The following is a 27,931-nucleotide window of genomic DNA, read 5'->3' as shown; positions in this document are numbered from 1 at the left end:
GGGAAATCTGGATTGCCGAATTAAGACCTGGGTATAGTATTGCAGGAGTCCTACTTGTTGCATGCTAACTGCACTGCTGCCTTCATCTGCCATCTACTTCCTCTCGCTCCCCTTGACTCTAGGATTACCTTTAAGCCTTCTTATGGGCCTACCAAGGGAGGAATAGTACAATGACCAAAGTAATGAATGAACAACCAAGACCAGCAAGACCAACAAGAATGAATGAGGGAAAGAAAAAAAAAAAAATTCTAATGCTAATAGCCCTTAATTCTCGACTGCACCGTCTGGGCACACCAGTTAGGTTTGGATCGCATGACAGAATAAGTATTTTCAGCTCAACATGCATCTACTTTACACAGTTAATGAGTAAAATAAATTCTAGCACCCAGTGAAGATAAAAGATGTTGCTGAACTGGCAGGCAGGCGAAATCAGCCAATAATACATTCTGATATCATGAATTATGAACTAACCTTTAATAGTTGTGGAAGTTCTTTAAAGCTTAAGGCAGAGGCTGCTCTCAATTTCAAATGGTGCATTTACTGGGAACCACGGGGGAATGCCCCGCCAGACAGAAACTGGCTACCTTTTGTGTGTATTCCTGAGGTATTGTGGTGTAATGTAACGTCTGGTCTGACACCTAGCTGTGAGATCACTCATTTTGATTGACAGCCGTAGCGTTTGGCCTGTTTTAATAGCTTCCCGTCTGGTGATTCAACAGCACTCCCTTGAGTGAACTGCAGCCCCCCAAACACACACACACACACACACACACACACACACACACACACAGCCTTAGCACTGAGCTGCAAACTTCCTCAGTCTCCCATCGATGTTTACCAGCTGTGGTGAAAGCACCAGGTCAGGTATGCTCCATTCCGGAACTCTGTATGTGTGTGTGTGTGTATCTGTGTGTGTGTGTGTGTGTGTGTGTGTGTGTACATGTCCACAAAGTGAGTGTGTTAAGAGTTAGAGTGTCTTTTAAATTGCTCCCAAGGGACGACAGAGACCATATGTGGTTTACAGTTTGCTCACTTGACTGATCATCTGGGGACACATTTATGCTCAGGAAACTTACAACACTGCATTAACATTATTGGGTCTGATAATAAAAATAAATGGGCATGCAAATAATGCTACTTAACACCTCAAAAACGCAGTTTCATTAGCATTAAACAGGATATCGAAACATACTGGGTGGACGTTTACAATATCCATGACTTATGAGGCCAGTCAGAGTCAGAATCATTAAGGACAAAGAATAGGTAGTATGAATTTTGTTGCTGAAACTACAGAAGAATAGTGGCAAACACACAAGCAAATACCAAATACTTCACTAAATGAAGAACACATTTATCATCCAAAACAACTGAGGAACTTGCACCGAAAAACATGTCCAGGGTTTCACAATTCATCTTCAGTGACTCAAACATTTGGAATTTAGTTGGGGAAAGAAAGTTTCTGGAAATGAGTGTGACCTACTTTGACCCTGTGAAGTCCTCTCTCAAGCCCAAAGATCAATCCACGAATGAAAAGCAATCTAAATGCACAAGTGTGGCAAAAGATGAGAATGTAACGCTGAAAAAGTTAAAAAACAAAAAGTTAACGTCCCATTTTTAAAAGCCTCTCAGCCAGTCACTAATCTGACCCATATGCGCTAAAAAGGCAGCCAGCTTTTGACATGGGATAGAAACATGCACTGCGGTCCCAACATAATGCCTCGGAAAAGAAAAGCAACAAAGATCCTTTGTTTTCTCCGCTTTGCTTTCACCCCGGCTCTGGAATCTTGCTTGCTAAGCGCGGCACGTTAGGCATCGCAACAACAATCTGTTTATGAATTTAGCCCCGGAATTCCTCAGTTGAATCGACCGCGGTGTCTCGGTGTCTAAGCTAAAACTCAGGCTTGCTCTCTCTCACAGCCTGGCACTCTTACTCAAGACTCCCACGTATCAAATGCAGCAAACCCTTACCAAGCACTGACAAAGATGATTAAAGACAAACTAGCGCTGCCCTTTGCACTGAGAAGGAAAAAACTAAAGTTGTAAGAACAGAAACGTGCAAAACAACAACAGAGAGCTGAGATAAAAAGCTACTTACTTGCCTTCAAACAGCGGTGGAATAGTGGAGAGGAAGTTCCAGCAGAGCCTAATAGTTTTCAGCTGTGGGCCAGATGGTGATACACTAAGGACTGCGGTAAGGAGAGATGATGGGGTTTGCAAACTCAACAAGAAGCTTTTGCCTAGACACACGATACCTGACATTCAAACTCGACTTCCTCCGCCCACAGTTTATCCAAAAGGATTCTTTTGCAGTTTTGTATGTGTGTACAAAAAAACCCCAAAAAACAGTCTCCTTTTGAAGAGAACAGTTTTGCTGAGATGCACAGTGGCATACCAGAGATGACCCATAAAAAGCAACATGCCAGGGGTTGTGTTCTCACCCTTTTGCTCCTGTGACATGAATCACACTATGCGTCTCATATCGGCAGCGGCCTTAGGTCAACTTCTCGCTCCAAGTTGACATCGCAAAGAGCAGTGTGACCAAAACATTATGAAGTAAAAGTCACAATACCTTTTCCAACACAAAGCCCTAAAAGCTTCCCTGTGAAATTATGTCAACTTAATAACACCCTGTCAGAAACTCTTTTCCACTGCAGCTGCGGAAATATTCGAGGTTGCAAACCGTGCATCCTGGCAGCTTGAACTGTGTTATACCACGCTGAAACCCGACACTTGATTGTCCGTTTCATCTCCTGGAGATGAACTGCCTGGGACAGCTTCACAAGTGAGGAGCAAGGGAAATAGAGAAAGCACAACACCGGAACCGACAAACAAACATCAGAAGCTGAAGGCCAATTTCTCTGCTCATTGGTGGGAGGGCAAAGAGCCATGTAGTGGTTTTATCTCTCCTCATTTGAAACCTCATGCAAACCCCACTGCCCTGGGATCTAACCCCCTGGGAAACTTCTGTCTGACACTGCATCCTTCACAGACTTCCTACTGTCTCAATAAAGAAAAAACGCTCGAGGAAAAGAGACCGACCACTTTGGAAAGTGTGAAAATCGATTTGAGAGTTGGAGATAAAAACAGTGTGCACATTTTAGACAAAAGAAAGAACATTCATGAGGGAGGTGGAATGTCCAAAGAAGGAAAAAAGATTTAAAAAGACAAACAAAATAATGTTCAACAGAAAGAATGTTTGAGAAAAAAACAAAACCGTATGAACTCAAATACAGCAGTAGACCACAGAGGTCTCCATGGAAACGTAGAAGATTTAAAGCTGTCAGGGGTCAAGAGCTAAAAAGGAATGTTTCTGCTTTAGCACTCCGTAACTTTCATAATGATGGAGACATCCATCCCACTATAATGTGATAGTTATGACCTAGGCCCATATGAATCAATGTATCAGCATTACTGTGAATGCCTGCATACTCAATGCTCTGCCATTTAGCTGCATGGCTTTGAATTAATTTGCATGAAATTCCATACATGCACTTAAAACCCACACATACAGCCCTGCTTTGACTTGATTTTAGTGCACTAAATCAGGTAATTGAGGTTAAGTTGCATTGCCACCATCTCTATCATGTTGTGAAATTTCATGTGTCTAGGATGTAGCAACCCAGAAAAAAATAGCTTAGGGTATAGGGTTTCAGAAAAGAAAGAAAGACAGACAAAAATGGAAACACAACAAAGGTTACCAGTCACAAACAAATGCATTTGCCAGCCAATTTACAAAGGTCCTGCCGCTACAATGGAAACCATGTACTTGGTCTTTTCACGATTTCCGGTTAGAGGTTTAGCTTGAAAGGGCCTTGGGTGGCAGTGTGTTTTTGCTGGCCAGCAGACCTCCTGTTTCTGCCTCTGAGACCATTTAAAACAGGGAGGGTCTCATGATTCTGGGTCTGGATTCTGGGTTTTCTCTCCACACTTTATTTTTCTAGGACTTTTCTCTGCTTTGCCCTGTATCATTTCATGTTTGTGTCTTGTATGAACAGCTGTGGCGAGGTAAGAAGAGTGGCTGGCCCAGACATTTTCCAGCTCTGGAGGTGGGGCCCTTCATGCTACACTATGTTAAAAAAAAAACATGTATAGGAAAGAATGCTCAATTATACAGATGAAGTGGGTAAAAATAAACGACTTTTCACTGAATTGTGGGTGGAGTTACAGCATTTATTTGCACAGATATTTAGTGTTACTCATTGCTTTATTTATTGTCCACGATTAAACACTGCTTTTTATGATACATCATAGGTGATCAAGTTTTTTTTCCATCGGTGAAAGCTATATTTGCCTACCGTATATACATTATTATTGTATGTATAGTGAATTTCAAAGATTCAAAAGACACAAATAAGATTTCACAGAAAGTTTTGAAAAAGCCATTTTTCAATGTTTACATTTGCCCAGCTGCTCCTCATTATTTTTGCACTCACATGGCTGAAGTTGAACACAATACTGTTGAATCGTTTGTGTTTTCTTTTTAAAACTGATGTTTCGAAGCATCTTCATCTTGCTACCAAGAATTTAACAGGCCTAAGGTGTATTTGCAGTTAACCAATTCTCACTGGTACACACTCCAATGCAAAGGTATTAGATGAAACTTTTATTATTGCATTGCTTGCTTAGTGTGCCGAATGTCAGTGTGTGTGTGTGTGTGTGTGTGTGTGTGTGTGTGTGTGTGTGTGTATGTGTGTGTAGGAAAGGGCTGGGAGGCAGGAGTGTGCATCTCAGTGACAAGCATTTCAGTGGATTTTCATTGAGATTAGCAGCCTCCCAGTGATTTCTTTTCCATATGTGAGCTACAGCAAGCGCCCCTGCAAGGTACAAATCTGTCATCACAGACATGTATTTTCAGTGGGCGTGGCTACTGAGGCTCCCAGCACCACTCACTGCATCCAAATTATGCTGGCTATGGTCAAGAGTGAAAACAGTCTTTTTTTCCCCCACTACTACTGTATATCACACCCATCTACACTACATTAACAGAAGAATTTGCTGACTTGAAATGATTTATATCCAACCTGCTCCTGATTTACTTGACACCCAATTCTGTAAGCAGGAAATGAAACACTCCACAGGCCAATGAGTTTATATTTCTGGTGAGTCTGCAGAGTAAAACACTGGTGTAAGTCTCAAGGTTATATTCCAAGGCGAAAGCTAATGGTGTGAAATTGAGTTTTAATTGGCCCATTGCATTGGGTCAGAGGTTCTTGAACTTTTGGAACTTCTGTGACTTTGGTTCTCGACCTACAGTTTGTGAAACCAGGCTTTCGAGTATAAGGAGCAGCCTATGTCACAAAGTTCAACATAGTCAGGATGTCTTTGCAATAACTGGATTCACAAAACCAAACTGTGGAAATCCCAGATAACCGATCTCACAAAAGGTGGTTATCAACGCTTGTTAGCTAGTTGGTTGGGGTCTTTTCGTGTGGCATCAAATGATTGTTGTCTAATAAATAAGATGTTCAATCATTATCTAAATGAAAGTTTATAGTTACCAGTGAATTACCTTACAACCGTAACCCTAACCGTAACCCTAACCGTAACCCTAACCCTTCCAACTTCCAAATTCCATATTCCCAATTCCAACTTTTTCACTTCCAAATTCCAAATTGAGACTTCCAAATTCCAAATTGGCACTTCCAGATTCCAACTTCCAAATTCCAGCTCTACACCTGTCCCATTATAACTTACTTATACTTATAACTTACTTTGACTTAGAGGTCACTTCCAGAACGAGGGGTGTAAAATCTTGACGATTATGGGCTTTCCAACTTGGGTATTGAAACCCATTCATTTTGGCCCGTTAACCCTAACCCTAACCCTAACCCTAACCCTAACCCTAACCCATCGGGGCACAAAACACAGACAAGTGTTATGAACCCGCTCTCTCAACTCAGGATTTTCCAATCCAGATCCAGAGCAGCATAATTAAAATCAGATAAGATTAAACTATTGATCCCCATGGGGGAATTAGGTATAAGCATGCAACTAGAATATAATAATAATATAATAAAAAAAACCCAAAAGGAGTAGATTACAAATAATTGTGGGGTTATGTACACATATGCTACCGACAATCTCAACACGTTTAGTAGACTGGAAAAGTGGGAAGTATGGGAAAGAAATGGATTACTAACATTTATGTTTTTCTATTAAGAAGAACACACTATCATAATGAATTCATATGAGCAATAAAAAAAACATTGCAACAGTGAACAGTAACACTGGGGCCAGGGTTAGACCGGATTGCAGGAGGATAATGTAAATGCGTAAATAAGTCGGCTTATCACCGCACCGTCATTATGGAACAATAGGTGTACTTTTCATTGATACAACATTGTGTCATCACATTGTGGATAGAAAATATTTTCATAGCCTCGGAGTCTGCCTCATATTATTATATCTCTTATATAATAAATCGGCATGGAAAGCAAAGGGATTCTGCCGGTCCATCGCCCTGCAAACAGCCCTTCTTACTATCTGTTCAGCCAATAGTTTCCCCCTGTGCATTTCTCTTTATTACTTGTTTTTGTTCATATCGGTTTTGTATATTACGTTTTTACAATACAGTTGATTTTAATAAAGGCTGCGCGATCCTCTAGGAGTGGTGATGCCATGTTTCCAGAGAGTTCACTGGTGAGGAGGTGGGCGTTTTATACGTTTGGATCTGATAGCCTGAATGTAACCCGCTCCGGAGCAGGTTAGCGGTGCAGCCTACGTTACCATGGTGATGTATCCTGCTTACAAGTGAACCACCTTCCTGACATTGGGAAACTTCAGGTTAAAAGCTGAAGTTACCTCACTAACCCCATTATGGAGCTTCGTAGTAAACCCTTCAGGGGAGCAAATAAAAACATTTTTTCCCACAGATAACACTGAAACATATTTCTCTTATCTTTTCATGAGAAATGCTCAACAACATGAAAGAAAATGCTATCATGAGCAGTCAGCTGTTGGCAGTCTTCAGAGTAGATCAACATTCATTTAAAAAAAATAAATAAAAATTGACATATTATGCTGAAATCAATTTGCCTCCAAACTGTACAACAGGGAAACTCAATAGGTCATGCACTGGCCTTTCTTGCTGATTCTACAATCCCAGCAAGCTAATTAAAAGGGACAAGCCTGCAATGTCACCAGGTAAAAGGTGAAAACAGGTGAGTGTCTACTGGATACGGTTATCTAGTAACTGCAGAGCTGCACACTTGCTCTAGACAGCTCAGAAGGTCAGACTTTGCCAGCCGTTATGGCCAATTTGTATGAACACATTATAAACAAACATTCCGCTGTGTTCAGTGAAACTGTGTGCTGGAGAGGAACTGGTAAACAGACGAGAATGAAGTGAACCTTCATGAAGTGAACCTGGCTGACATAATCAACAAATTTGATGCAAATGCAGGCAAATTTCAGGCTGTATGCATAAAAAGCAGTCCTGATTAACGGTCAATGATGGATTGCACAAAGGAAGCACCTGGTGGCAGCGCTGTTTGAAATGTCTAGCTGCCTGACATGCACCCGGGAGGCAAAGAAAAACGTTCTGACATTGAAAATGGCTGAGTTCAGCCAAACCCATAAGACATAAAAAAAATTAGACCACAAGATAAAAAAAAAAAGAAAACTGTGGATATTTCAAATTTAAACCCAACAGTATAGCAGAGTGTGACCTCTGTAAAACAGCACAAACACTTAAAATGAAAGAATCCCGGAGCCACGTCTGTGCCAGATAGTGGTTACTGACTGTTTATGTTACCGGGACATAGATGACTGAGTAGCTTGACTACCGGTCTGAATATGTGCTGATAGTTCTGTTGAGTTGTGTTCAGTTAATTGCTAACCTTGCTTAGAGGATAATTGAGAGAGCTGTCATCTCCACACAAAACTTTTCCTGTGCTTTTCTTTAACATCATAACATTGAGTTTGTAGTCAAGTCTCTTGCAAAAGAAAAATGCAGAGAATCCGTGGCATTTCCAGGCATTAAATTATTGAATAACAATCTACAAAAAACAAATTAATGAAATTCTACACATAAGACAGTTTTATTCTAGCATAACATGAATGAACACAACTAGAATCATTAACAAATTTGAATAATGTTTACTTAATTTTTTCCTCCTTTCCTCCTAGTAACAAACAGAGGGTGTAAGGATGACTTTCTTTTCCACATGTTCGTCAAAGAGATGAGAACTCAATAAAACTTTTTAAACTGTTTGATGCATTATGCTTTTGTTATGACTAATAGGACTAAGAAAATAATTAACTTAATTGAAAAACTGAAAACATAGTGGAGAGATTAATCAATTACCAAAATAATGGTTAGTTGCCGTTTGTCAAAAATATCTTTGTCAAAAACATTAGAACTCAATGAAGCTTTAAATTTTAAGCTGCTTGATTCATTTTCTTTTTGTTATGACTAATCAAACTAAGAAAATAATCATTATCTTAATTGACGAACTGAAAATTGTTAGTTGCACCCCTATGAATTTCAATCAAATAATATGATATATATATAGCAGGTCCAATGTAAAATGCAGAGTTAAGACAGACCGATCAAAAATTGTCATCTGGAACTTCCGTACCAAAATATAATTACTTGGTACAACATTGTTGCTTACACCTGTACTACTTCAATGTCACGGACCACAGATACAACAAACTACTTAAGATTTTGCTTACACTAAACTTTACCACAGCCTTGGGAAGTATATTTCAGCAGTGGCCACATTTCATTTAGCACTCATTATACGAATTTCCTGCAGGACAAAAAGAAAACATGTTTTTGCAGTCGCAGAAAACCTCAAATGTAGTGTTTTTCTAGGGATTGTGACCACCAGAAAAACATTGGGGGCTTTTGAATTCTCATCTTTTTTCCTCCAAGTTCCCCCACCCACCCGTCTTTCACCTAAGACAACACACACAGAACAGAAACTTGGAAGCATATCTTGTGCTCAAGGCCTCAGCAGTTTGTGCTTCCTGGCTGAGTGTGTGAGGCTATGAGGTAGGAAACCTAGAGCAGTAGGGAAATACGTATCACAACTAGCTTAGAGGTTTAAGTATGATTCAAACATACTAAAAACATGTTCTCTCCTTCCAGTCCATGGCAGACCTACACCATGTTGAAAAGTACACATTCAATATTCTGTGACTTTCTGTGATACTCCTAAACCCCCTGAATAATGCTCCTATAAAACTGCTTAAAAGCCCCAATTTATAATTGGACTATGGAGCCCACGTTTATTCACTGTTGCTCCACTACTAATTTGTTTATGTTTTGATATTTTACATTTTAAGACATTTTTTCCACCCTAAAAATTAGAATGTGAATTGGGCATATAGTTTAGAGGTACTGGAGCAATACAGGCCTGTGTTTTGAGCTACAAAGGAATCTGAAAGTTTGGAAAATAATATTTTTAATCTCCACAAACATCTGTATTTATATATGCTTTTAACTGAAATACTTTAGCAATTCATTTGTAATTGGGCATTAATACAAAGCATACACTGAGGTGTGGAAAGCAAACCTGGTGTACTGCTTTGGGCGCTCTGCTTCTCGCTCTCTAAAAAGACTAAACATGAGCGCCTAAAGATGATTAGCATTTACCTCCCAGTGCGAGTTCCTACTCTACACAAGGTCAGAGCGCTTTAGAGAACACTGTGATCTTGTCACTTATCGGGGACCTTGAAATGCAAATCAACAGCAGCATGTTCACTTCATGGGAAAGAGTAGAAAGCAAGTAGTTCAGGAGCTGGACCCAAATTCCATCCATTAGTTTAACAAACACTCAAAACTGCTCATGTATTTTGATGGAGAGTTCATCACAGACCTTAACATCCTACTGAAATGTCCTGAGGAGATGTAATAACGACTGATATAGCAAGAAGCAAAGAATCACAACAATTCTACAAGGTAAACATTATTCACTGGAACTTAGAGAGGAACTCAGATTAATATGATATGAGATGTGGAGCAGGTTTTAAAGACAAGTGAAACACGTCTTCCCCCAAGAATGATGCAGGCAGCCCCCGGGCAAGATGCATAATCCCTCCAAGTTTCATCAAAATCGGACCGGTAGTGTTGCAGTTATGGCCTTTCAAAGTTTGGCATTTTGACCTTTAATTATAGGTCCAAAATTTTGGTCCATAAGGCCAATTAGTATAATTTTTAAAACGGCAGAACACAGTACAAAAATGGATCATTCCTCCAAAGTTACATAAAAATCAGACAAGTAGTGTCTGAGATATGACGACCGAGTTAAAATGTTTGACCTTTAATTATAGCGCCCCTATTAGGCCAATCAGTACAATATTTTAAACACTGGAACACAATGTTTTTCTGCATAGATGTAGACAGAAAAATCCCCAGAATAAGTGCATTTTAAAATCCCTTTACAACACAAAATAATGTTCAAAAAGTCAAAAGTCAAGTGGAAGTGAATACTATTTCAAGCAGCTGTATATGAAACTATTCTCACCCAAGTGGCGTGTCAATCATTGCTCTGTTTGTGATCCTACTCAGAAGGATTATCTGTCATCCAAATGAGCTACGTTCAAGATTGACACATTTATAAAAACAATGCAATCATAATAATGTGTCACAGCCTCAGCCTCCGTGCGCTTTGAGAGACAAACACTTCAATGGATCATATTCATGAAGCGCGTCTGCCTCTCAGATAACATCATTCACTCCTCTCGCCCTGTGAGCCACAGCCAAGTGTATTCCATGCAGCATTTAAAGGTACGTTTTGTCTGCTGCTTTCAGAAATGTAATATGATCTATTGCTTATTTAAAAAGCAGCACTCCACCAACACAAATCTAAAATATTAAAAAGGGCATTTATGAACTGATTCAGCTGGTAAATAATAAGACAGAAGGAAGCGGAACGTGTCAAATGATTGCCACGCTTTAAAGCTCGTAAACTCTGCACAGTATGTAAAATAAAAGGCTATTGTCCATTTCATAGCAAAAGTGAAGAATATCCGCGCCCTGAATTTCAAGCCCGCCAAGGAAGTTTATTGCGACGTTTCAACTGATAAGATCTTCGTCAGGCGATCCAACTTTATCCTGCGGCTGAGCCCGCTTTGGGTCGGACGTGTGCGCACTTCAACTCCTACTTTATCGTCCGTTTCATGTGGTGCAGTGAGAGAAATAAGTTAGGAAATACACTTCGATAACTATTCTGAGGCAATAACGACGCAACGAGATCCTATCTGGCAACGATAAAAGCCACAGAAAATTATGTGGTACAGGAAAAAAAAAAAAAATACTGCTGTTCCGCGGGAGATGGGATACAGTCTATGTAACCCAGAGCTTAGGGGAAATCAAAAGCTTCACAAATTTCTCATGAAACTCCATATTTCATGTTACGTCTGCACTCTGAAAGTCATTGGGAAACACACGGATTGCAGCAAATGCCTCATTACTGGGTCGTTGCATCCGTTAACTGGATAATGCCATTTTTGATGGGGACTGAGAAACTGCCCCTTTCTAACAAACCTGGATATCTGTGACAGACTACAGAGTGCAGAGGAGCACAAGTGGGATGTGGCGGGAAAATTTGCACATCTGACAGCGCACATTACTATTTAAAGCTCACATTCTGCCTTTGATTTTTTTTTGGCAATGTTCCTGTTAATTTCATCACCGTTATTATGGAGGTATATGATTACAACAGACTGTACACACATGTAACATTTATATGCTCTAAAACTATTCGCTGATGGATTAAAGATGATGTTTTGGGAGGAAAAAAAAAAAGGGTCAGTGTTTTTCCATTTCATGATGGAATATTTTGCTTCTTGTGGATGGAAACTTACTTGGGACTTGGGGAGCGGTAAACACTATTTGGAGGAAACCTAATTGGCAATTAGCAGTAGTTCAGCAGTGAACCCTAGACTGAAGGTACACACAGGCAGAGGACATTTTAATTTTCACGCTGTGTCATTAGAATATATTTGATACGCCCTCTTGCCTGTTTTTGACTCACTTGGGAGTAAAGCTTTCTGTAGTGAAACTGTATTACTTGAGATATGCTAATGGCATTCCACAGTGAAAAAAATAAAAAGTGTTGAGGAGTATGGATGTTACCTGCGGATAGCTGCTGCTTTAAGACAGCTCAACAGCAATGGGTGGCAATGTCACATTTTTTGCCCTAAAGGATTCTGACTCTGAAGCTCCCCGATATTCACCGGTAAAGGACTGATGTCTTCAGGGTATGTGAAGCGGGTGTCGAGATTTCAAAATTTCAAAGATAGCAGCACTATAGTGTAGCCTCTCATCAAATCCTCTCATCTATTTTTCCAGAGATAGGGCCTATCATATGTGCCACATACCTCAAGTATTCAGTATCAAAGTGCCCCGCTTCTTCAGATGGGAGAGCTCAGGAGTGGTAAAAATAACATCTTCTGAATGGCATATAAGCAAGATTTCTTCTGTCTGTTCTGACTCGCACAAAGAGTTTCACCCCTGGGGATGTCTGTGTAACTATTGATGCTAGACTCTCACTTGTTGTCAGATACTTAGTCATGTGTCATGCCAGTTATTAGAAGCAGGCATTGCACTGCAGTTTCTTTGTGTGTGATGTCTACCTAATGGTGCTGGCTGGGTCTGATGTTTATATTACAAAAGAGGAATTGCTCCATATTTTCCTTTTCCCTCATCAGTTAAGGTCCGTTGCGAAAATTATGAAGTCACGACATGAAGAACACGATTAAAGAACTGCATCACCAACACTGTCTGCATGGGAGTATGGGAGTTTATATTCTAAATGAGGGAATACTGACAAAGGTCTGATAGCATTGAGCAGTGTAAAAACAAAGAACAACATATGACATATGGATGTTTACGTGGCTTGGTAGTTCCAGAGACCATCCACTAGGAGGGCCAACCGGTCAAGCGGGTGTTTTGAATTTTTGAATTGAGATATCTTAATGTTTACAAGCTGTGCAGAAATTTCCCTTCTTGACTTCACCTACAACCTCTGTCTTTAGAGGCTAGTGTTTTGAAATAACCCTAACCCTAACCCTAAAAATCGTACAAGGAAAGTGGTGTATCAACAATTTTAACCCGCTATCGCCAAGCAGCCGTTTCCATGGAGACGGACTCTGATGCTCTCTGCGCCAGTCCGATTCTCAGGATTTTCATAGCAGCCTATAGGCTTAGTCTAATATGAAATGTTAGCCTAGATTACTTATTTCATGTGGTATTATTTTCTGAATTTGCTGAAAGTTTGACTAGGACTAAAATAGTCCCAGCTTAGAGTTGGACATGAGGAGTTATGAAGCTGCCTCCATGAACTCTCAGCAAGGAGTAAAACTTCTCCACTGAGAATGTAAGACATCACAGTTTTACAACACTCTGACCCACAAACTGATCATGATGGCGTCTTGTAGTTTCAACACATTGAAAGAACTATATCTAGATCATTTGATGCAGAAAAATGAAATAAAAAACAAAAATAGTACCAGTCCTTGGTATTTATAACAAACTAAGTATCTATAGACTAAATAATCTATTGCCAAAACTGATAAATAAGTCTCAAAATGACAAACCTATGAATTGACCAATAGGCCTACACAAATCATAGTTCATTTTCAAGTAGCTTACACCAACAGAGGTTGATCCAGTGCTCTATCTTGCACTCATTGTTTAGGGTTTAGGCCTATCCATTGTTATAAGAAGTCCCTATACATTGAGTCAAGTCATGTTTATTTGTTTTGCCCTTAATCACAGTTACACAGTCAAAGGGCTTGCCAACACTCACATTATGAAACAAAAAATGAAAACGACACCACAAATCTTAGACCCTCAATGAGGACAGAGAGGGATCACATTACAAATTAAAGACCTTTTCAATTGTGATTTTTTCCACATTTAAGTAATTACATATTGGCCTATCAAAAAGTTAATTAAACTATTTCCCTGACACTATTTGGCAATGCATCCACCAAGCAACCACCATCGCAGCTAAAGTTTTATGACATGCTCTTCCTTGATCTTAAATAACATGTGCAATCAACAGATAACTACGAGCTTACAACGTTGATAAATCACATTCACTGCCAAATTCTATATTCCCCTTCCTCTATTTTTTGCTCCAGCCTTGAAACACCAACAAATGCACTGTATATGCAATAAGGTAAAAGCACAAACAACAGTGGCGTCCTGACTAACAAGCGTAAACTGTGTTCAGCAGATCAGAAAACAAGGTTTCTGTGCTCACCATTTGATTTGCGCTTGCACAAACCTTTAGTGGATCCAGTCCTTTATCTCCTGATGACATCACATGGGAGCCTCGATTCTCCAGTTTTTAGCTTCGAGACAGTGTTGTTCATCTTAACAAATATCCAGGGAACTATCTAAGATTTGTAGGAATAACACGTCTCAGGCTGGGTTTTCCATTGCAAAAATAACTCAGATGGAGAAGTCTGGTTCTTCACTGGGTCATGTGAATTCCCGGGGAGAGGAAACAGCTGACCAAGCACAGCTTATGTGGAGGGACATGACAGCTTCTCTGAAATGTTTGGATAAAGATTATACAGATTTGTCAAGGGCCATCATCTGGATCCATGATAAATGGATGCTTCCACGCATCACAGGCAGCAACACGCAACCTCATTGCCCACTCTGTACATCAACAACAGCAAATCATTTGCCCTTTGCTCTCTCTACAGAACAGCATTTCCACAACAAATATATGCAACAAGGTGAGGTATTCTGTAAAGCAACTATAATAACAGATACACTTCTCTAACTGGTATTTTTTCACTGATATGGAGAAATCCAGACTCAGTCCATGACAATTTACTGTGGGAACATTGGCCTCCTCCACTTGTTCAAGCATAAGCTATAAAACAAAAATGATTACAAAGCATTCAGATCGCAGATCGGATACAAAGCATTCTGCTGAATAATTTGTTTTGAACCATGGAATGTAATTCTACAAACAGAACAGAGCTCATTAGCTGTGTTGATTACAGGCTTTACCAAGGGTGCCAATAATATGTATTTAGTACTTAAGACTGAATAAATTCAATCAGCAAGATAATAAGGTACAAATAAATCAGAGTTTCACCTCTTCATTTAAAAAAAGACTGAATAAATTTGATCTGTGAGGTAATAGAAAATACATGAATTAATCAGTTACACCCCCCCCCCCCAAGAGTGGGTGGGGAATGGGGGTAGACCTGCGAGAAACATAGATGCATTTTTTGTATGCATTATGTACCAGAGGCTTGTCTTCTTACGCGATTAAAAAGCGCTTTGTGATCCTACACATTTTTCATGCTCAACATTCATATATTCAGAATTTATTGAAGAGCCTTACCAGCATTCAGAGACCTTAAATGAACATTCAAAAGTATGCTCAATCTATTCGTCAAAGTGCCAATGCTACTTGCAGAACGATGAATATGAAAACCAAGCCTCGCTACACTCCACACAGCCTCAACTCTAAGAGGAAATATCCCAATGTGTTGATTCAAGGTTGCATTGTTCGGTGTTGACGCATGATAATGTCAGTGGGGTTTGAGACTACTGTAGCTCTTCACTTGTTTGTCTTTGTTGTGAACACAGGGAACACAGAGAGGCAGGTGAGCAGACTGGGAGAGATGATGAGCCGATTGCAGACAGGTGTGCAGGATGAGCAGAGCCGGAAGCCAGGGGTGCATCCAAAGTCTCTTAAATTGCATCCACGTTTCCCTCACTTGCGTCTTTTCCAAGGAAACCATGCGAGGAGAGAGGAAACAAGGAAATATGTTTTTAGAGAAATGAGACGTCCTTTCCTCTGAAGCGTCATGTGAAGCGACGTCCGTTTCTTCATGACAAAACGGGTTGTGGATGAAATAAACGTAATTTAGGTTCCCCATGTTCTTGCATTAACGTTATATATCAAAAAGCATAAAATAACAGGCATTTACACTACTGTTTCTCTGCCATCTCGTTCAAATTTGCCAGATGTAGGGGCGGAGAATTGACGTCATGGCGTTCAGCTGAAAGTCTTCCGGGAAGGCTGCTCTCGTGTCTCCTCGCTCATAGCTCCTCAGAGATCCCTCCTCGCTCCTCGCTCCTCGGAGCAGAAATAAGAGCTTTGGGACGACCTTCAAAATGACGGACCAGAACGACTTCCGGTTCAAGCGAGGAGCGAGGAGCGAGGAAATATCAAATAAGAGACTTGGGATGCACCCGCAGAGAGAGAGACAGACAGACAGGGGAGCACTGGGAACACAGGGGAGGGGAAACACAAGGAAACACTAGGGAATCTTCTGGGGGTACGGCTACGGTCGTAACAGGCTTTGAGTATCTCTTGGAAATATTGTTAACAGTTCGATGGATCATATTCAGCACGTTAGCCCCTTATGACATGATTAAGTCCTTGAGACTGTGGCTGAGGAGGTACTAGTAGCTGAAGATCTGAATGCAAGCAATGGAAGAATGGCTGGGGATATTTTCTTCGATTTTCCATGTAAGTTTTTCGTCTACCTATCATAGTGACCACAAAAAACACTGTATATGCTTTTATGAGATTCAAACTTGAATAGTGTGTAAAAACCCAATTATTTCACACATTTACTTGCCTAGAAAAGTTTGGGCAACCTTCTAGTTTTGCTTAAACATCAGTGTTGTTTTTGTATTTGACTAAATCACTGGCAAGACAAAAAAGTGTTTGATCTTGTATCAAAAATGCAGTCAATCAGTTTGAGAGTGGGAGAAATGTCTTCAATCCAAAGAATCAAATCACCAAAAAAAGACAGTAATAGACAGTTTCAACGAGAGGCATCACTCTGCACTCGCTGATTGGGTGTTTAAAGTAATGAGGAAGCATTGTTTCCACAGAACAACAGGCGTCACATTGCTCTTACTGATTGAGTCTTTAAAGAAAATGAGGTTTCAAGTTGACCCAAGATCAACTCTAAAAATAAAGAAAAGAAAACAAAAAATAATCTGTCTTAAAAAACTATCACCAGTAAGACAGAAAACCACTACTTGTGTGTGCAGTACAGTGTATGATGCATGATAGCAGGCACCCATTACATTTGCAATTGCCTCAGGTTGCAGACGTGTTTCATAGGGAAAAGAAATGCCGCTTTAACTGGTGCGACACACTCATAAATCTCAAAGAGGGATTTCAATGGCCCATTTATGGCCCAAATCTACCTCAATAATTTACTTCTAATCTGCACCTCTGTTTCTGCATGATAAGACATTCCCCAGCTTAGACATAAAATCTGTCCAAAGTCATTTATACCAGGCCATATTTTACTGTCAGCAACTGTTTTAAATGTGTTGACTGGGTTGGATAGCCTGGGGAGCTCCACTCTCAAACTATATATCAAAAAGACTTTTCGAGCCATGTTTACTCTCAGCAATGACACTGAAAATGTACCTATGTATGAGAAGAAGACAAGGCACTTCAATACAGGGCAAAAGGTCCACAGCACTATAGATGGGACTTATGTTGCATTCAAGTGGTGTCAGATTTAAGTGCCACATGAACACCTTATTATGGCGGATGATCAAGTTGGAGAAATCGGGATTGTGGATGCAGCAGGAATTGGGCGAGTTGTGACGTAATCTCTCTTTCCAACATGGCTGAACAGAGCGCAGAGTTGTACGTGAATGTAAGAAATTTCATACAGTACAGCTGAAAATGAACCACAATCACAAATTTACAAGACATGGACATTCTTTGATAACTATAGTGCTACAGCAGTCAATTTCCTGAGGTATTTACATTCATAATCCCCAGAAATAGATAAACGGTTGAGGAAACATTCTCCAATTTTCCAAGCATAAAGCACATGAACGCTAACTGCTCTGATGGTCGAGTTGTAACATATTCACAACTCTGAGAAATGTACGACCCGACATCAGGGACACATGCTAAGAGAGTTGAGACCAAACTGTCCGCTTTCTGATTGGATTGCATGGTTCTGTTGGAGAAGCACACTAGACCTGTGAAGTCTGGTCAAAAAAAAAACTTTGATCAGTTTCTAATGCATTCTCATTCTCAATGCAAGAAAACATCAAAGGTTCAACTTTACACCATGCAATTCTCCTTTGCTCTGCTGCTTTGCCACTCTCTGTCCAGCCTGTGCCGTCTCCATTCAGTTTCTTACACACATACACAGACACACAAAATCAAATCAACTGGGTCTGCAGCACACACTGCAATAATGTATCAAGTTCAAGTAGACTCATAGTACTAATCTAATTCAGACTTATTACCTGACAAAAGCCTGTCATAAAGAAATGGGCCTCAAAGAGTGGGAAAGCTAGGCTTTAAAGAGTCCGTGTTGTATGAAGTTTTCCTTTTCACTACTTTAAGGATTTGATCAAGGCTCGTTGGTGAAGACACTGACAAAATATGAATTTGTTTTATCTGCTAGATCACATGAAAATCTATCCATCTTCACAGGTTGTTTTAGATTGAGCTTCAGTTACCAACTCACACCTGGATTGTTCTTGATTATCACCCCTCCATTACAACTGCTCAATACCTTACACACAGATAGGTCTGCAGAATTTGACGCACTCAATGGTACATATCCAATGTATCCAAAATACTCAATCAGCTAAACGACATTTTGTTGAAGAACACAAAGCACATTCTCATCGATAGCACATTTGAAAACATATACACAAAAAGTAAAAAATTAAGATCCTTTAAAGAGCGAATCAGCACTAAATCACATTTTTTGAGCTGTAAACATGGTTGTATGGCTTCTATATAGTGAACAGCATTAATTCTGTACTTAATTTCGACATTTTTCACATTAAGTCCTGCATCCACTTCTAGGGGCAGACAGTCGGCTCAAACTTTCAACTGTGTGGCACTTCTGGCTGCACCTCAAGCAGCGATGTCAAGGCAAGAATTTTGCCTTTGGCAGCGTCGCAGGCTTTGTGATCAGAAAATTGTTACCACCCCCAAGCAGACATGGGTGATCCATTATCACAGACATCAAACCCCCCATATGATTCACTCTCACTCCACACCCCACTTTTTGGCATCTTTCAATATTGTGTATAAGGTGGAGTCTGGCTGAAAACACTGTTTACGCACTCTTTAAGAGACTTGAAACTGAAAAGAACATATTTATTACCTGCAACTTTCATTTGATTTGCAGACCTAGATATTGACAGGAGTAAAAAGCAGAAAAAGGAGCACTAATGATGGATTGTGTTGTATAAGAGGGTGCTCTTTGGTCTATGGGCAAAAAACTCTGATAAAAAATCATGAAGTAGAGACCAAGGCAATGCCTCTTGAAAGTAGCAAAAGGCTTTATTACATCACAGAAGCATTACAAGGACATTAAAACACCAACATGTTTCGGCCATAGGGCTTTTCTGAGGGTGTGAAAAAAAACAAAAACCTTGACATGTCAGTGTTTTTGAATGTCTTTTGCCTTTTGATACTTTAAAGAGGAGTTGCCCTGCCCTGGTCTCTACTTCATGTTTTTTTATCATAGATATTGACTGGTTTTGTCAAATTCTATATCTGCAATGCCCATATGATAAGGATTACATGACAATGACCACAATATGAAAAGTGTGTTATTTAGCAGTAGTGAATTCATTCGAAAGATGCACTTACACTCAGAGGGCACTACATGCCATGGCAAAACTTAAATAAACTCTATAAGAGGATTAGAAGGATGGCATCAAAATGTCACCTCACTCCTATATACATTCCCATCATGAAGCGCGGAGTCAAAGGGACCTTGACACGAATACAGAGTCTGACCCGGGTGCCACTGGAGAAGCATTCTGCATTAGCGTTTTGTTCCAAAAACATAAAGACCACACAGAAATTTACTGAACAAACAATGAGCATGTACAGATTGCTTTGGGAGCTTCTGGGTCGAGGTGGGCGGACGATCAATAGCTTCATAGACAGCTTACAGAGTGTGTAAGAGAGCAGATAAGGGGGCTTACTGATACTGTGGATCGTTGATGACCAGGTTTCTTTGTTGGGCCTCACTCATCTAATGGCTGATGGACTCTCATGAGTGCTGCGTCTTCTGTGGGCAGGAGGAGAGAAACAAAAACACACGCTAGTCACAAGCATTTAGGAATGACCAAGCCACTGGAAATGGGAGACACAACAACCCTATTTTCAAGTGCTGCACTTCTGCTTTCTGCAGTGATCAATTTAATAAAATCTAAACAGTTATTTATCTATCTGGAAAAATTTAATTTCATTCAGTCTAACAACATTCATTTGTAGACTGAATGAAATAATCAGATGCTGAAGTGTTTCGATTTCAGTCAAGGCTTCGCCAGATAAATAATGAAAAGCTTATTTTGTTATTCTGTGTGCTTACACCGTGAAAATGATCCAGAGTGAATTTTCTACTGAATTATACGTCCACCTGTCTGCCTGAGAATAAGGAGGAAACGTGAGCCTGAACTTTCATGGGACGTACCAGCGGACCTTATTTGCTGCCAATAACGTTTCCGAACACAAAACTTCACACATCCGACAATACAAAGTACCAACGAGATCTAGGAAAGCACGGTTCAGGTTTTTTGGGCTGTATATCAACTGCTGATTTTGTAACAGTGTGAACAGCGAATCACCAATCCGAGCGGCAATTGAAATTATGCATTTTGCCCAGTATTTTACTTTCTACTAATAACAGCACAACATGTAAAAATGCACTGCAAGCACAAACTTTCAACATGTGTGTACTGTGTACTGTGTTTAACATATTGTTTTCATGGCTGCACAACATTGCTGGCGTAAACATGTGCAAAAAGAAAATCATAGCTTTTACCCAAACATAGATATTACATAGTGTGTGCTTTGTGACTGAGGTGCTTACTCAACTCTTGTCAGTGGTAGTGCATGAAAAAGGCTTCAGGCTTTTCCTTCTGCACAACACATTAAACTCTTTCTAATCATATCAGCTATGAAATTAATAGCACAACGTCAGAAGCAAATATATGTAGCTGTCAACAGTTCTTAATAGCTGATAACAGTGAAAGAATACAATAATGAAAAACTCTCAAAATACTCTGTTCTAAAAGGAGCAAAATTAAATGACCGTGTCTCTCTCTGCTCTGGTTCCTGGCAATTCTGAAATTAAAAACAGCATGGCCACTTAAAGAACAAAAGGGCCCATTCTCTATTAAAAATAAATAAAAAACCTTGTACTCAATTACCGTCAAACAGCACGAGTATAATCTATAGGTGGGCGATGTATCATTTGTGTTAACATTGTCATTAAGATGCCCATGAAACGCCAGGCGTCATTATCAAGTGTGACGCATGAACATGTGCAAGTGAAGCCTGAGTATGCAGACTGCATCAGTCACATGGGTGAAAGATATCAGCACAGCTTCACGGTACATATTGTCACTTGTTGCATGGCTAAAAATGATGCTACTGGTGAAAAAGAGGCGGTTTGGATTTGAACAAATTCATACTAAACAAGAGAAGGTGCTCTGTCTTAAGTCAGTTGCAGTGAAAGAAATTTCACAGACAAATATTTTTTGGCCCACGCAGAAAAGCTTTATGAGTCATCTAAACCTGCAAAAAGCCCCAAATTGCTGGCACAAAAAAATGACCCAGACAAAAGATTTTCAAAAGTTAATTGAGCTCAGTTGAATAGGTTTAGCTGAATATTTTGTCCTACTGTTATCTTAATGCCATTTAATTTTCCTTTTTTTAGGAAATGCCCGCCTGGTGCTAATATATTTACTAATCTCGATGTGGATAGAAAAGGACAAAAACACGCACACCCCAATCCTCAACAACAGGTGCCAAACAGAATCTGAAACGTAAAGAATGAGAGAGTCTGCACAATGATATCTGCTCCCAAAGTGTGTAAATTCATTAACACCTATACCCAGCTGACATTTCAAGCGTGTTGGTCTGATACAGAGCAATTTAGCCGTCTATCGGACGATTAAGATCGGTGGACAATGGATCACTGCATCGCTAGTGAGACGCATTTCTTTTAATGGACAATATAGATTTGGACAATCAGATTGGGGTCACTGGACAAAAACAAATTGAGATTAGACCCTCAATCATGTTTCTTTCCACGTGGCTCTTGGTATCATATTTCAGAATTGGAGAAATCCTCAGACAGCGTTTCTGTATTTTAGTCTTGTATTACCCTGAAATCTGATACCAGCACCAGCAAATCTCCAAAGCATACTCATATGGCAAAGTTCAAATTAGTACCAAAAAAGGTACACACTCATTTTAAGATTAAAGTGGGTTGTCTGCTCACTTGATGAATGAGGGCCAAAGTTTTCCATTATGTGCCACCCTCTATCTACCATATAGTTATCATGAAAGAGCCTTAGGAATTTGCGGGGGAATGACATTCAATGACCGATTTAAAGGGCAAAGAGTGTGCACAAATATGGAAGGTCTTGCATTAATCTGCGCTGAGTGACCAGTATATGTGAGATTTTGTTGATAATGCTGCTGGAGATCATCCGTGGTGCACCCAAAATTTTTAAAATGCGCATATGAAACATTGCTGGTCAGATGGAACACAAAGAATAACAACACACAACGTTTTCAGTCTATTCTATGAACAAAGATTTTCAGTTCAGGACATTAACTTAGTCCAGTAAAGTAAGTTTCTAGCACTGTTAAAAAAGCGCTACAGCCATATTCCTCAGCAAAAATGTGACTGGCACACATCCACGAAAAAACACGACCAGACCAAACACTTCAAAGTTACATGTACACAAAAGGTACACGTATTAATCAAATAGCTTATATAGATAAGAAAAAAAACTAAACAATGATAATAAAAAGGACGGTGTGTTGTGTAAGGGGAAAACCCTACCAATACAAACCTCAAAGATTTCATTTCACTGACAGGATTAGAAAACCTATTTCAATTGTTTCTTGAGAGTAATTGTCCTGCCAAAGTCAAATCCTCTCCTTCCCCACATATTGTCATTTCCATCTCAGCAAAAACAAAGCTGACATGATAAAAAATTCTCCTCCTATCTTTCTCCAGCTGAAGAATAATGCAAAATGGATTTCCTCCAGTGTTTCTTCCATTGCCAGATGTATTCATGTGAGTGGCATATTGGCATCCCATAGAGTATAGCACACTGAATAATGGAGCCAAAGAGACAACTGGGCAACTGTCATTCTAATCTCCTTTCAAGCAATCAGACTATGCATCAAAAATGTGCTTTTTCATAATAGATAGCTGAATCTTAACAAGCAAATATAGTGTTTTTAGGGTGTTACACACAGTAGGAAAATATAACTTAATGACACAGCGAAGTTGCAATTCAGACAAGGGAATTATTACAAGTACTAGGCTTGCAGTGGAAGAATATAGTTTGGCTTATAGCTAATGGGCCAGCCATCGACCCAAGAAACAGTGTGTGCATACTGTATGCCCTTAGCACACTGCTGCCCTGATGGTCACAGCTTGCTTTTTCTTCATCACCCCATGCTCAACTGTCCCAAGCCTTTTACCATGCCTCATTTTCTCCTTTTGCACAGTTCTTCTCTTTCTGACACAGTTGCTCTGACTTTTGAAGGGAAGATTCAGGATTTCTAGAAGCCTAGCGAGTTTGTCACCATGAACCTGCGCTTATGACACTCAAAAAAGTTTCCATGCTAGAATTTTATTTCTGAGAAACTGACACCAGCCTCCTGTTCGCATTTGTTAACGATCCTAGTGCGAGTCAGTGAGATATCCAAACAGGAGACTATTGTTGAAAATGAGCAGGGTCTTTCTACTTGAGTGAACTGATGGTGGCGAAAAGTCAAAGTAAGATTAAACATGCAGAGGTGGGTTGATTAGTAATCAGAGGGCTAAGGGTCTAAAAATCATGAACCCTCCCATTACTCTTGGTTTGCTGACTGCTATTATCAAGCCTGTGGACAGAACTGCTATATAAAAAAAATTCTGGAGGTGTTGAAAATATAAAAAAGTCTATAAAAAGTCTATAAAAAGAATTTATGCACAAACAAAGACTTAGTATCATATTAGCTAAGCATCAAAGGAGAGAAGGAGGCCAAGAGAACAGTAAAAACCCACCAGCAGCTTGAGTCTGCAGAGAAGAAGCCAACAGCAGAAACTCCCCGTCCAGAGGGACTCATGAATCTCATTTTTACAGACTTACTATGTCCTACTGTCTGTTTTTGGGAGCGACTACCGTATTTATCAATGAGAGTGAATGTCATTATGAATGGTATACATTACAGCAGAGTGACTGCACTGTAAGGCATTCTACTCCACTGAACTCTGGCTGTAAATAACGTCTGTAACTATAGTAACATTTATGCTTCAACCCAATATGGCTGCTGCCATTGCCAGTTTAGACAGTATTTTCAATTCACTTGACAACACTGGTAACCAAAGGAGTCAATTTATCCATGAGGTTTTGACAAACTGCCATCGTATTCTCTTTCTTCTTACAAACCTGGCAACATTTTAGTTGCTCCAGATAACGTCATGTAACATAAGGAGTACTGTGCCTTACGTCAATTAACAACCAGTTCTCCAGTGCAGTTCTGGTACACACCACTAACGAAATCTGCACTCAACTTTGGGAGTCAATACCTGAATCTTTCTGGTAGTGGAGTGCAGTTGTAGAATGCAGTCATCACTCTCCTTCAAAAGCGAACTGTGTGAATTACACCAAACATTTACCGAAACAAACACTTCGGATCTTTCACCGACCTAATTCGTAAACACATGTTGGTCTGTTCCATAAATGCAATCCTCCTGTGCAATCCAGTGCGTGTGTTCTTTTAATTTAACTGAGAGGGTAACAACTAATCATATTCGCCGACAACAGCCAATGATAACTGTTTCACCTGCTTTCGCCTCATCAATGTGCGCCATTCTAAACAAACACAGCCTCCACTGTAAGAGCAATCATGAGTGCCAATGTCAAACCCAGAAGAAGCACTGGTACCAAAAAAAGATGACACATATGAAATGCAGTGAACGGGTGGCAAAGAACACTTTCCAGCCTTTCGAGATCCCTGGTGAAGCAGGACCTGACCTTGGACTATATTGATGATGGGTGGATTGTGCGCCGTTTACTTTTTAAGTCTTTTATCTTGTGGATCTCTTGTCTGTACTTTTGCACTTTTTAAAATTGTAAATGTTTTACCTTTATTGTATTTTTTATTACTCTGTAAAGCACTTTGAATTGCCTCAGTGTATGAAATGTGCTATACAAATGCCGTACCTTGCCTTGCCTTGCAGCAGATGCCTCTAGGGCTGCAACTAACAATTATTTTCATTGTCGATTAATCTGTCGATTATTTTCTCGATCAATCGATTAGTTGTTTGGAGTATAAAATGTCAGAAAATGGTGAAAAATGTCGATCAGTGTTTCCCAAAGCCCAAGATGACGTCCTCAAATGTCTTGTTTTGTCCACAACCCAAATATATTCAGTTTACTGTCATAGAGGAGTAAAGAAACCAGAAAATATTCACATTTAAGAAGCTGGAATCAGAGAATTTTGATTTATTTGTCTTAAAAAATTACTCAAACCGATTAATCGATTATCAAAATAGTTGGCGATTAATTTAATAGTTGACAACTAATCGATTAATCGTTGCAGCTCTAGATGCCTCGAGAACGCATACTTTCCTGACGACCACACAGCTTGAGAGATGCTCTTAACACTCGGGACCTCCAGGAGGAGGGGCTGGTATGCATCACAACTGACAGCGGTGCCAATGTACTGTAGTTAAAGTCACCAATCTCAACAAATGGATCAGACTGGAAATTCTAGTAGGTCCTCTCTATACCAACCTACTGTCGGCATATACTTTAGTAGTTGGCCTTTTAAAATATAAACGTAAATGGCCTGCACTTGTTCTTTTGGTTAATATGGCATATACTGTATTTAGCTTACATAATGACCTGCATGAATGTCTTTTTCATCAACATGATTTTTTGTGTGGATTATCTATTTCATCAACATATTTTTTGTGTGTACTGTCTAACAGAAAATGCTGTGAAAGATCCACATGTAGAGCGGGCAGCAGGATTGTGTAAGAAGACTGTCAGTACCTTCCCATACAGCTGGAAAAAGAAGCCGGCCTTGGTGAAAGCACAAAAAGAACTCAGCCTGCCACTGCATTCGCTGAAGACAGCATATGCCACAACATGGAGATCAAAGCTAATGATGAGTGCGAAGATCCTTGAGCAAAAGAAGACCATCACATGGGTCCTCAACGATGACAAGAAGTCCAGGCACCTTGACCCTTCCTCCTGGTATGATTTTGATATCCAGGAGGCCATTAACAAAACTCTCTTACCACTGATGGAGTTCACGGATGGACTGTCAGGAGAGGATTATGCGTCTAATAAGTGTCTCATTTGTAAAGCCTGTTTTACAATATCCTCAACTCAACATGTCCTGGCTATAGGAAGATGAAGACGATCAAGACCGGTGTTCTTCACTACCTCAACGAGAGACACGCAGACCGGGACACTGAAGAGTTACTGAACATGTCCAGTTCTCTCGACCTCTGATTCAAGATGAACTTCAACGCTGCACAACATGTCCCCACAATAAAAGGAAAGTGTGAAAGCATAAATGTCAGCAGCAGCACGCACAGAGAACACCCAAGGGCCCTGAGATTCATGCGGACCAGGAGGGAAGAAGGCCAGGGAGTCTTTGGGGAGCTTTTTCAAAAGGAAATGACACAACAGCTCAAGCTGCCCCCCACCACGCCACTCCAGGAAAGAGCAGAAGCAGAGATGAGCAGCTACTTGGTGTCGTTGCCTGTGCTGGATAGAGAAGAGAAACCACTGATATGGTGCGAACAGCGTCATGTGAACTTTCCCCTCACTCAGCAAGCTGGATCTGCAGTAGTGGTGCGTGCCAGCTAGAGGAAAGGTGGAAGTACAGGTGGAAACACTGTTACATGCCTCAGGTCCCGTCTGAAACCTGAGAAGGTTAATATACTTGTGATCCTGGCTAAAGCTCTAGAGTAAATGTTATGTGCATTGGTAAGCAGATTTAGATAAGCAAGCTTCAGGAAATGTACTTGCTTATATATATTTTTTTTAAACAATTTCATTTCTAGCATTTGAAACAGTCTATTTTAAATTTTATTTTCTATTTCAGTGAACAAGTCAGACACAAATGTTTAGAACAATTCTTAAATGTTCAGTATGTTCAAATATGCAATAAAAACAAGTTATTTTATTGTGATCACTTTCATTGCTTTTTACAGACATATAGGTGACAGTGGGCCACAACACTAATGGAGAATTTGTGCACCAAGGTAAAAAATCTAAACAAAGTATTGGTTCATTTATCATTATCTAGGTAAATGTGACAATATACCATGATATGGATTTCAGGTCATATCGTCCAGCCCTACTGTGAGCTTTACAGGATTAAGCACTTCAGTGAGGAGCGACAAACATTGGCCACATATGCAGCCATAATAATATTCTAAAATGAGAAAGCATGGCAATAATATTGGAGTTCCTTGGTCCCAGAGTGTAAAGCTATGGAGTTGGTATTTCTGTTAAATTGTCAATATAAGCAATACAGACTTCATATGTCAGTGCTTGTACTAACAATCACAGTTTGTGATGGTTCTACTGGATTTATTCAGATTGTATCTCCTCTAGAACAATTTGGTAGCTTTCATATTCAAAACAGATGAACATATTGGACTTATGTGGATCCCTTGTCAACTTACAGTGAATGGCCCAGCTGTAGTCATCAAATTTGATGACCAATGAGCTAGCTGGCTACCATGACCTAAATGTTGATTCGGTAGACCCCAAACGCATTGTGACTTGCTTTGCTCCCTGTTGGCAGGCAATAATGAGGCCTAATCTAGCATGAGCTCGAAAACTAGAAGTAAACACACAAAGTAGTCCACAAAGTGCGTGAAGAGACTTTTCAATTCCATTATGGGATAAAGCCAAATGAGGTGGAAGGGTCAATTAATTTGTGTA

General features: G+C 39.9%; 1 long non-coding RNA gene across 1 annotated transcript in view; it reads right to left on the bottom strand.

Annotated features, from left to right (window-relative positions):
• The window catches only part of LOC139650130 (uncharacterized), a 68,823-nt gene that overhangs the window by 12,942 nt on the left and 27,950 nt on the right, over positions 1 to 27,931 (bottom strand). Inside the window, exon 2 of the long non-coding RNA XR_011695635.1 lies at positions 19,931 to 20,016. This is a non-coding gene — a long non-coding RNA (uncharacterized lncRNA). The remainder of the gene's footprint in view (positions 1 to 19,930; positions 20,017 to 27,931) is intronic.

The sequence above is a fragment of the Centroberyx affinis genome, unplaced genomic scaffold (assembly GCF_046629955.1).
Source record: "Centroberyx affinis isolate AG114_WGS23_722 - 3 ecotype Tasmania unplaced genomic scaffold, CSIRO-AGI_Caff_v1 ptg001445l_1, whole genome shotgun sequence".
Classification (NCBI taxonomy): domain Eukaryota; kingdom Metazoa; phylum Chordata; class Actinopteri; order Beryciformes; family Berycidae; genus Centroberyx; species Centroberyx affinis.
This window is presented reverse-complemented; position numbering and strand designations above follow the sequence as displayed.